Raw genomic sequence first — 8777 nt, 5'->3', positions numbered from 1 at the left:
GGCTAATTTTTTCTATATATTTTTAGTTGTCCAGCTAATTTCTTTCTAGTTTTTTAGTAGAGACAGAGCCTCGATCTTACTCAGGATGGTCTCAAACTTCTGAGCTCAAATGATTCGCCCTCCTTGGCCTCCCAGCGTGCTAGGATTACAGGTGTGAGCCACCGCTCCCAGCCCTCCACCATGTTTTGACACAGCACAAAAGTCCTCACCAGAAACCAAACAGATGTTGGTGTCATGCTTCTCATACAACCTACAGAACTGTGGGCTAAATAAACCTCTTTTCTTTATGAATTTTACCTGTCTCAAATATTCCCTTATATCAACATGTGATGGACTATGACACTCATTAAAAGCAACTATCAAATTGAAAGATTCTAAATATTTTGCTTACTTGTTTATAATTTGTCAACCCTAGAATTTAAGTAATAAGGAGGCAAAAACTTAGCCTGCCTTATACATGACTGCATCCCCAAACCTAATATATACGTCTTGAATGAATGAATAAATAAAAGAAGACAAGGGAGACCAGAGCAATTAGGCAATTTTCTCAACTATACAAAGCAAGCCAGTGTAACAGCTAGGCCTGGAACCAGGCCTCCTCATTTGTATTCCTGTGCTCTTTCTATTATATTATATACTGCTTCTCCTTTGGAGACACACACACACACACACACACACACACACACACACACACACACACACACATATATCAGGAGAACAGCCAAAAATATATAAGATTCCTTTTCAATGAAGCTCTGAAATACATTTAAGGCTGTCCAACTCATTATTTAAAATGTAAAAAAATTAAAAAGAAAGAAAGAAGCCAATTTGGAATGAGTTCAGAAGAGAAACAAGAGTTCTCTAGGGGAGAGTGATTTATGAGGAGAGACCAAAAGAACCCACTATAGCAGAGTAGAGTCTAGTTATTAGACAACTATCTCAGAATGCTGACCAAACACAGGGAAGAATAGAAAAAATATCCATTGTAACATGAAATAGAGCAGTAGAACACTACTAATCCATGTACACAAAAAATCCTTGCAATGTTAGGGATTTCTTACTACCAAATTCAGAGTAAATATGAATATTCATACTGAAATTGACCATCACCATTGGCACAAAAGAAAATGACTGAGGTTAAATATGATTTCTTCATTTCCATATTGAATTTGTTCAAATAGTGTTTAACTTGCAAAGCATTTCCATTCCCTGCAGGGTGCTTCACAAAATAAAAGAGCGCTACTGTAAGCCCAGTATGAAAGAAGAAAAAAAAGCAAACTAAGTTTAGCACCAAGACAATTGTACTGGAAGTGAATCTATTGAATTTTGAAATAATCCTCCAAGTAAAGTAATTATGCTTAATTTTCAAAGGAAAAAGGTTGGCTTTCAGTATCTTGAGAACTTTTTATTTCTCTGAAAATTTTCAAAGATCTCAAGCCAAAGTCTTATTTGGACCAATGAATTCTAATTAGAACTTTTACCTTTCTATCAATTCCAAGAATAAAAGGACTTGAGGAGGAGATGATGAAGCGGAGAATTGGTTTTAAAAATCATTTCCCCTCTTCCAGTAGAGAAGCCCATTGATCTTCTGGGAAGGGAATGAGTAAGTGGAAGAAGATGTTCTTTTGATTTTAGAAGTGTGATCACATTTAAGATTTTAAAGACACTATTCATTTTTATTATTTATTTTGAAAGGATGAAATTAGGAAGATACACGTATGCTAGAATGAAATAATCAGGATTGCTAATTATATGCACAACATTTTCACTGCCCTCTGCCCTATGAAAAGATACTAAAATAACGTAGAACTCATTTGTAGATAATTTTTAAAAGGGCTTATGATAGCCATTTAGAAACTATTTTAATTTCACCAGTCCCTTGCTGAAATTTTGTCAAATGTTTTCAGATGAAGAGACTGAAGCTATAACACTTGCATATGTTAAGAGACTCACTTCCTGGTTTGCAGATGGCTTTCTTCCCATTGTGTCCTTGCATGGCAAAAAAGAGCTGGAGTGCTCTCTGGGGTCCCTTTTATAATCTCATTCATGATGGTTCCACTCTCATGAATCTCCCAAAGGCCACACCTCCTAAAACACTCAGACCGGGGGCTAGGATTTCAACATATGAATTTTGGGGGACACAAAACATTCAGTTCACAAAAATACATTGTCACTTTTGCCTTGCTCTGTATTGGGTAGTTTGTTCAGAGTAAAGGTAGCAACCATGTAAGTGGTATGATACTCAAGCAGCCCAATAGAGATGTACACATATTGAAGAACTGAGGCTTCCTGCAAACGATCGGCATCCACTTGCCAGCTAGGTGAGGGAGTCATCTTGGAATTAGATCTCCCACCCCTAGTTAAGACTTCAGATGATTATTGCCCCAGCCAACATCTTGACTGCAACCTCAGCCGGAAACACTCATCTAATCTGCTTCCAAATTCTTCATCCTTAGAAACTGAGAGGAAAAAATGTTATTGTCATTTTAAGTCATTAGATTATGAGGTAATTTTTATACAGCAACAAGTAATTAATACAGCTTATTTTATCACATGAGAAAAAATTAACGTATGTTAAATAGTTATCTGTTTTGAATAATAAAGAAATATAGTTACCAGAAAGACTTTAGGATGTCATTCTTGTGTTTATGTCCTGGAAATAAGCTACCGGAGTCTTAAATTTTGCAACATTCTCATGTGAAAAATGACATATTTTTCATTGTTCAATTTTTGCAAACAATTATCAAAATTAAGAATAAACAGTTATTTTGGCATTGGTAATCATTTGCTTTTAAACAGCCTGTATTTTTGAAATTACTGAAATAGATCTCTTAGGTAGTCTAAGAAATGGATGAAATGAAATGGAGGTAATATTACTTCTCACAAGAGTTGAGACTGCAGCAAGACCCTGTGAGTAGAATATCAAGATTTGATTTTTACTCAATTACTTTTCTATGGGAAGGGATGTGCTGGTAGTAAAATTAACACAAAGAAAAGAAAAGACTTTCCTAATCAAACATGTACTTGTTACCTGTTTAGCAAGAGTCTACGGAAAATACCCAAATGGGGCCTGAGCCTTCAAGTCAGCAACAGATTTTGACTATTGCCTTTTAATGAAGTGAGATTCTGCAAAATTTCTATCTCCCTACTGAGATAGTCTGGGCCTCTATAATAAGGGAGAATATGTGATATCTGTACACTCCTCTCTTTAAAAAATTTCTTTGTTTAGAAATCACATTGGCCTTTTATTCATGTTTCCATAAATGAGTCAGAAGACACTCCTCCTCAGAGTCCCAAATGAGTAATAAAGTTGTGACAGAATGCCCTGTGGAAAGTGTTAATGGGCTCAGAATGTCCTCTTTTCCTCTCTTCCTGTCAGGTCTCGGGTACCTCATAGTCAATCCCTTTGGCGTGCGTATTCATCCTTGTATCTCCATAGATTAGGTTCTTATATCAAGAATTCCACTTTAGGCGGGCAGGGGAGGAAAGGCAGGGAAAAGCACATTTGATAATAATGCCTATCAGTTAGCTTTCATTTAATCATAAATAGAGAATTAAAACAGTCCTAACTGATCTCTGAATCATTGTGTATCGGATTTCTGTCAGAGTGAAAGACAAATTAAAACAAAATAGTACTGTTTTCCTCAAAGATAGAAGGTTACATAACATTTAATTCATTTTTATTGGACTCTTCTTTAAAATGCAAATATATATGCTATTAGTTAGGCCTCATAGTAACTCATAATCTGTGTAAACTACTTTGACTAGGGTATGAGTGTATGTTCTTCTCTGTACGTGCTAGCTAGCAGAGAAGGGACAGAACATTTGTTTCTAGGTGAGAGAAAGTAACTTGGAAGCAACTGCGGCCCTGTGGGAGGAGAGAGGAGGGTGAGCTGTCTCCTTGGAAGTTTTAGGACAGCCATAGGCTGCATGAGGATGGTGAACATCAGGATATTAGAAGGGAGAAGGGAGAAGGCCCCAGCTTTGACAGGAGTACACCAACCTGGAAACTGTCCAAGATTCAGATGCTATAAAAGATTTTAAAAGATGGGGCAGAAATTTTTATTGAACCTTGTCCGTGGGTCCCCAAGAGTACAAGGGAGGAACTGTACTTTTCTTTTTCCAATGTATCATTTCCCTCTTATCCCTCTCAACAGTCAGAATGTGAATACTTAGAACAAAGACATTCTAAAAGTAGTTTTCCATTAGTTTAGGCCTAGACAGATAGAATTTTAATGAAATTTGAAATACACTTTCTACCTGCCTTTTGGAGTGTCCTCAGGAACCAGAGGAATAAGCAGATACGGAGCCAGGAGACAGCTGGAAACTGTTCAAATCCAGGACACACTGTGGGCTAATATGCCTATGAAAGCAAATTTTCTTCCTAGTGTGGTTTCAAAGACTATCTTAGAAGCCCTTTGTTAATGACCTGGTAATTGTTTTAATAGCTCCTCAGTCAAGTGTGAAGAGCTGTAGCTGACAGTCAGCAATGTGTGGGGTGGGGAGAAAGTTGCCTCCAGGTACATCTAGAGTATCGTTAAGCATTCCTGCTCACATTTTGGCTGACTTAGCAATAAAAATTTATTTACTGTATCCATAAAACTTGTCTCTGGCTATCCAAGGGAGTCTCCTTTCAAACTGACTCTGTGAGAGGAATGTGGAAACAACATTTGATGAACGATACCTTTCTCTTTTCTGGACAGCTTCTTCAGGAGGCATTGAAGTTATTTTGTTCAAATTCTCTCTATTTCTTCCACGTGAAGATGTCTCCCCAAATCCTCAGGATGAAATAAGCTCTAAAAAGTATCTGTACAGATTGACATTCAATTAATACACATTCCTTTATTTCACAAATATTTATCGAGAAACACTTAGGCACCAGGCACCATTCTAGGCACTATGGAGATAATACTGAAAAAAAAACCTATGGCATTAAGGATAATATATTCTAATGAGAGAACTAGAAAATATGTGTGTAGATATATATATGTATATATGTACATGTATATGCATGCACATGTACATAAAACACATATACATAAATAATGGTTAAGTTCTTTGCAAAAAAGTAAAAAATCAGAGTAAGGAGTTCTGGTGGTGGTATGATGGGAGGGAGTTTTATTGTATTATATTTAGAGTGGTCAGGAAAAGTTATATTTGAGGAAAGATCCAAAGGAAGTGAGGGAGCAGATCAGGAGGGTATCTGGTAGAACAAGGTTCCGGAAAGAGGAAATAGGAAAGCCCCTGAAGTGGGAACATACTTGGTATGTTTCAGCAACAGTGAGGAGCCTAGTGTAGCTGGACAGTGTATAAAGAAGAAAATAATAGTTTAACTGCAGAACCGGCCCTATCTGGTTCAACTTTGTGTAATAAAATGGTGAGTTTTTTTCATTTACCATGGACCCCCAGATTGCAAGTTGTGGGACCTGAGCAGGTCCAGATGAACCAAGGGTGAAACCTAAGTGCTCAGACAGAGGAGCAAGGACAGAATTAAGAAGCAAGCACCTCATGGCATGATCCACGATACAATCAGATTGGGCCCTGGCTTGACCCCAAGCATGATTCGGTCAGATCATGGCTCATTACTCTCTGCCTATAAAACCTGCCCCAGCTCCCAGCTTGGGGAGACAGATTTGAGCATTGCCTCCTGTCTCCTTGCCAGTCAATTCACAATAAAGCCTTTCTTTTCTCAAAGCTGATACCCTAGTATTGGCTTTGACACACATCAGGCAGTGAGCCCATTGCTTGTTTGGTAACAATGTAACAATAGCAGAGAGGTGATGGAGGTAAGGAGTGGAAGAAGGCAGATCTTGTAGGGCCTTATTATGGCCATTGTCAAGACAGATTGGCTTTTACTCTGAGTGAATTGTGAGAGATTTGAGCAGAAGAGCCATGTGCTCTGAATTATATTTTAAAAGGTTTCTCTAGCTATTATGAAGATAACACTGTGTGTGTGTGTGTGTGTGTGTGTGTGTGTGTGTGTGTGTGAGAGAGAGAGAGAGAGAGAGAGAGAGAGAGACAGAAGGAAGTGACGGAAGACAAATGCATTTATTCAAAGGAGAGATGGTGAACCAGGACTATGATGGTGCAGAGTGTGAGAACTGATCATCTGTTCTAGACAGATTTGGAGGCAAAGCTGACAATGGCTGTAGGATTGGAGAGAAAGTGAGTAAAAGATAAGTAAAGTGAGAGAAAATGAGTAAAAGTATTTTTCCTGAGCAACAGGATTAACTTTCCATTAATGAGATGGTGACTATGAATACTCATTGCATGCCAGACATACATGAAGCACAGCTAGCATTGAATTCTATATAGGAGGCACTTTTTTTCATGCCCAATAGACACTATCCACTCTTGCCTCTCTAATTACATGAGAGAAGATGTAATGCTTGGAACTACATGGACTATTTTGTTACTGTGTGGACATTTAACAGTCAGTTTAGGCAAGAATGAAATGACATGTGAAAATGTGATAATTGAGTGTTGAGTAAAGTGTGAGCAGGGTCAAAGGCAACTGCAGGAACAGCTAGCACCCCAGGGCTTGAACATACAAGAAGAGAGAATCATTACCAGAACTTGTAGAGAGCTGCAACTATAGCTTTAGGATAGGGCTGCCCCACAAGAACTGTCACCAGGATGTTAGAGAGAGGACCTTAGGCTTTTATAAACTTCAGCTTAAAATGGAAAGGGCAAGGGGACTAATTTCCCTAACCTCCCACTCTTCTGGCACTTTGTCCTCCTGTTGGCATTGTCTTAACAGAAGCCATAAGACCAGGAAGCCCAGTTGACTCAATCCTTAGAGAGCTGCCTGTGAATGGACAGAACAGGGTAGAGAGACGTAGATCTGAGGTCAGTGGAGAGTACCCAGTATGCAGATGAGCCTAGAAACAAAAAGGGAGCAAGGCAGAATGGCAGAATGGAAAAATGGAAAAAAACTTAGGTCTCTGATAACGTTCCTGTGTCATTATACTCTATCTGAACCACCAACTCCATTTCTTTTCCTTAACCTTTTATTTTGAAATTATTTTAGGATTACAGAAAGTTACAAAAATAGTAGAGGGTTCCTATATAGCTTTCACCCAGCTTCCCTCAAAGTTAACATCTTGCATAACCATAGCACAATGATCAAAACTAAGAATTGACATTGGTATAATACTATTAACTAAACTATGCATGTTTGGATTTTACTAGTTTTTTGCTAATACCTTTTTTTCCCTCTGTTCCAAGATTCGATGCAAGATCCCAAATGGAATTTGGTTGTTGGGTCTCCTTAGTTTCCTTATTTCTGTCACAATTTCCTTTTTCTTTTTTTTTCAACCATCAATGGCATTTTATTTCAGAAGTTTCTATATATTACGTAGGTATTAACTTCCTTCCTCTTACCCCTACTCCTCTCCTGAAAATCCAAAAAGATTTAAAAAAAGTAACAAACCTTAATGTATAAAAATCTCTTATCTAATTTCTCTAAAGTCTTAGGTTAAAAAAACCTAAGTGGTGCTTCTCCTTTATGAGAATACTGCTTTTTAGGGAGAATTCATAGTCTGTCCTTGCACTCATCATGTATTTCTTCTCCTCCCTGGGAAAAATGGTCAAGGCTTCTGCTTCCTTTTAATAAATTCATTTCTCGATCATTACACATTATCATTCCCCACTTGACACCTTCTCAGAGACTGATTGTTGGATGTGTTTTTCACTTGGCAAAAATTCAATGTGGCTTTGCGTGGGATGTCTAAGTGTCAGAAACAGCAGTGTCGATGTTCTGGTTTTGAGTGGGAAAATATATATAGAGATGCATACGTTCCCTAGAAGAACAAAAGCAGGAGACTGAAATAGGGTGTGCACAGAGTTAAAAGGGCTGAGAGACACTTATCTGGTTTTGAATTCTGTGGCTGTCAGCCACCAAAGATTGCAGTGTAGGCCAGAATATAAATCTCCTCAAGAAGTTTGGGTAGGCACTGTGAAATGACAGAGTCTGCTTCATTTTGTTCCAAGTATCTCACAGCAGACACACACAAGGAGGTGCATTATGGGTCATTTGCAGAGAACAGTAACCTGTGGATAAACATGTATGGGCATTTCTGCAAATGCTCTGTCAACCTAGGTGCTGGGGGAAGAGAAAAGAAGAATCTTATTAAAATATACTTCCATCTCTAACTCACCCAATACCCTAGGCTTCCTTAGTTCTATGATTTGCAAGGCCAAAATGAACTTTAGTGTGACATGTCATTTTAGGTCATCTGGAAGCTGGTTCACTGGGGCCATCTCAGAAGGCAGCAGCAAGTCTATCCAGAAGGGTATGCCTTAATGATCTTCACATCGTCCACAGGGCGGTCCTGGGAGTTTGTTTCCACCATTCCCACTTGATTCACCATTCCTATACCCTGGCACACTCGGCCAAAAATGGTATGTTTGCCATCGAGCCACTGTGTTGGGGTGAGGGTCACAAAGAACTGGCTGCCGTTGGTGTCTGGCCCTGCATTGGCCATTGCGAGAATTCCAGCCCCTGTGAATTTTAAGTCTGGATGAAGTTCATCTTCAAACTGTTTGCCATAGATAGATACACCACCTCGACCTGTCCCTGTGGGGTCACCTCCTTGGATCATGAAGTCTTTGATGATTCTGTGGAATTTGGTGCCATTGTAGTAACCTTGACGAGCCAACTCAGCAAAGTTCTTACAGGTCTTCGGCGCATGCTTCCAATACAGCTCCAGCACAATGATTCCCATGCTGGTCTCCAAGTAAACATTGCGAGGCTGCCAGGAGTCTGGGGGAATTGC

The 8777-nt window shown here is 38.9% G+C and overlaps 2 pseudogenes across 1 annotated transcript in view; both read right to left on the bottom strand.

Annotated features, from left to right (window-relative positions):
- Positions 1-7305: 7305 nt before the first annotated feature.
- The window catches only part of LOC105811740, a 4488-nt pseudogene continuing 3016 nt past the window's right edge, over positions 7306-8777 (bottom strand). The window contains exon 2 of the transcript XR_001137561.1: positions 7306-8282. The product of XR_001137561.1 is annotated as a peptidyl-prolyl cis-trans isomerase-like 1 pseudogene (transcript). The remainder of the gene's footprint in view (positions 8283-8777) is intronic.
- LOC105811748 lies at positions 8206-8726 on the bottom strand (annotated as a pseudogene).

The sequence above is a fragment of the Propithecus coquereli genome, unplaced genomic scaffold, assembly GCF_000956105.1.
Source record: "Propithecus coquereli isolate 6110/MARCELLA unplaced genomic scaffold, Pcoq_1.0 Scaffold105, whole genome shotgun sequence".
In the NCBI taxonomy this organism is placed as follows: Eukaryota; Metazoa; Chordata; class Mammalia; order Primates; family Indriidae; genus Propithecus; species Propithecus coquereli.
Note: the sequence above shows the minus strand (reverse complement) of the source record. Positions and strands in the feature narration are given on the sequence as shown.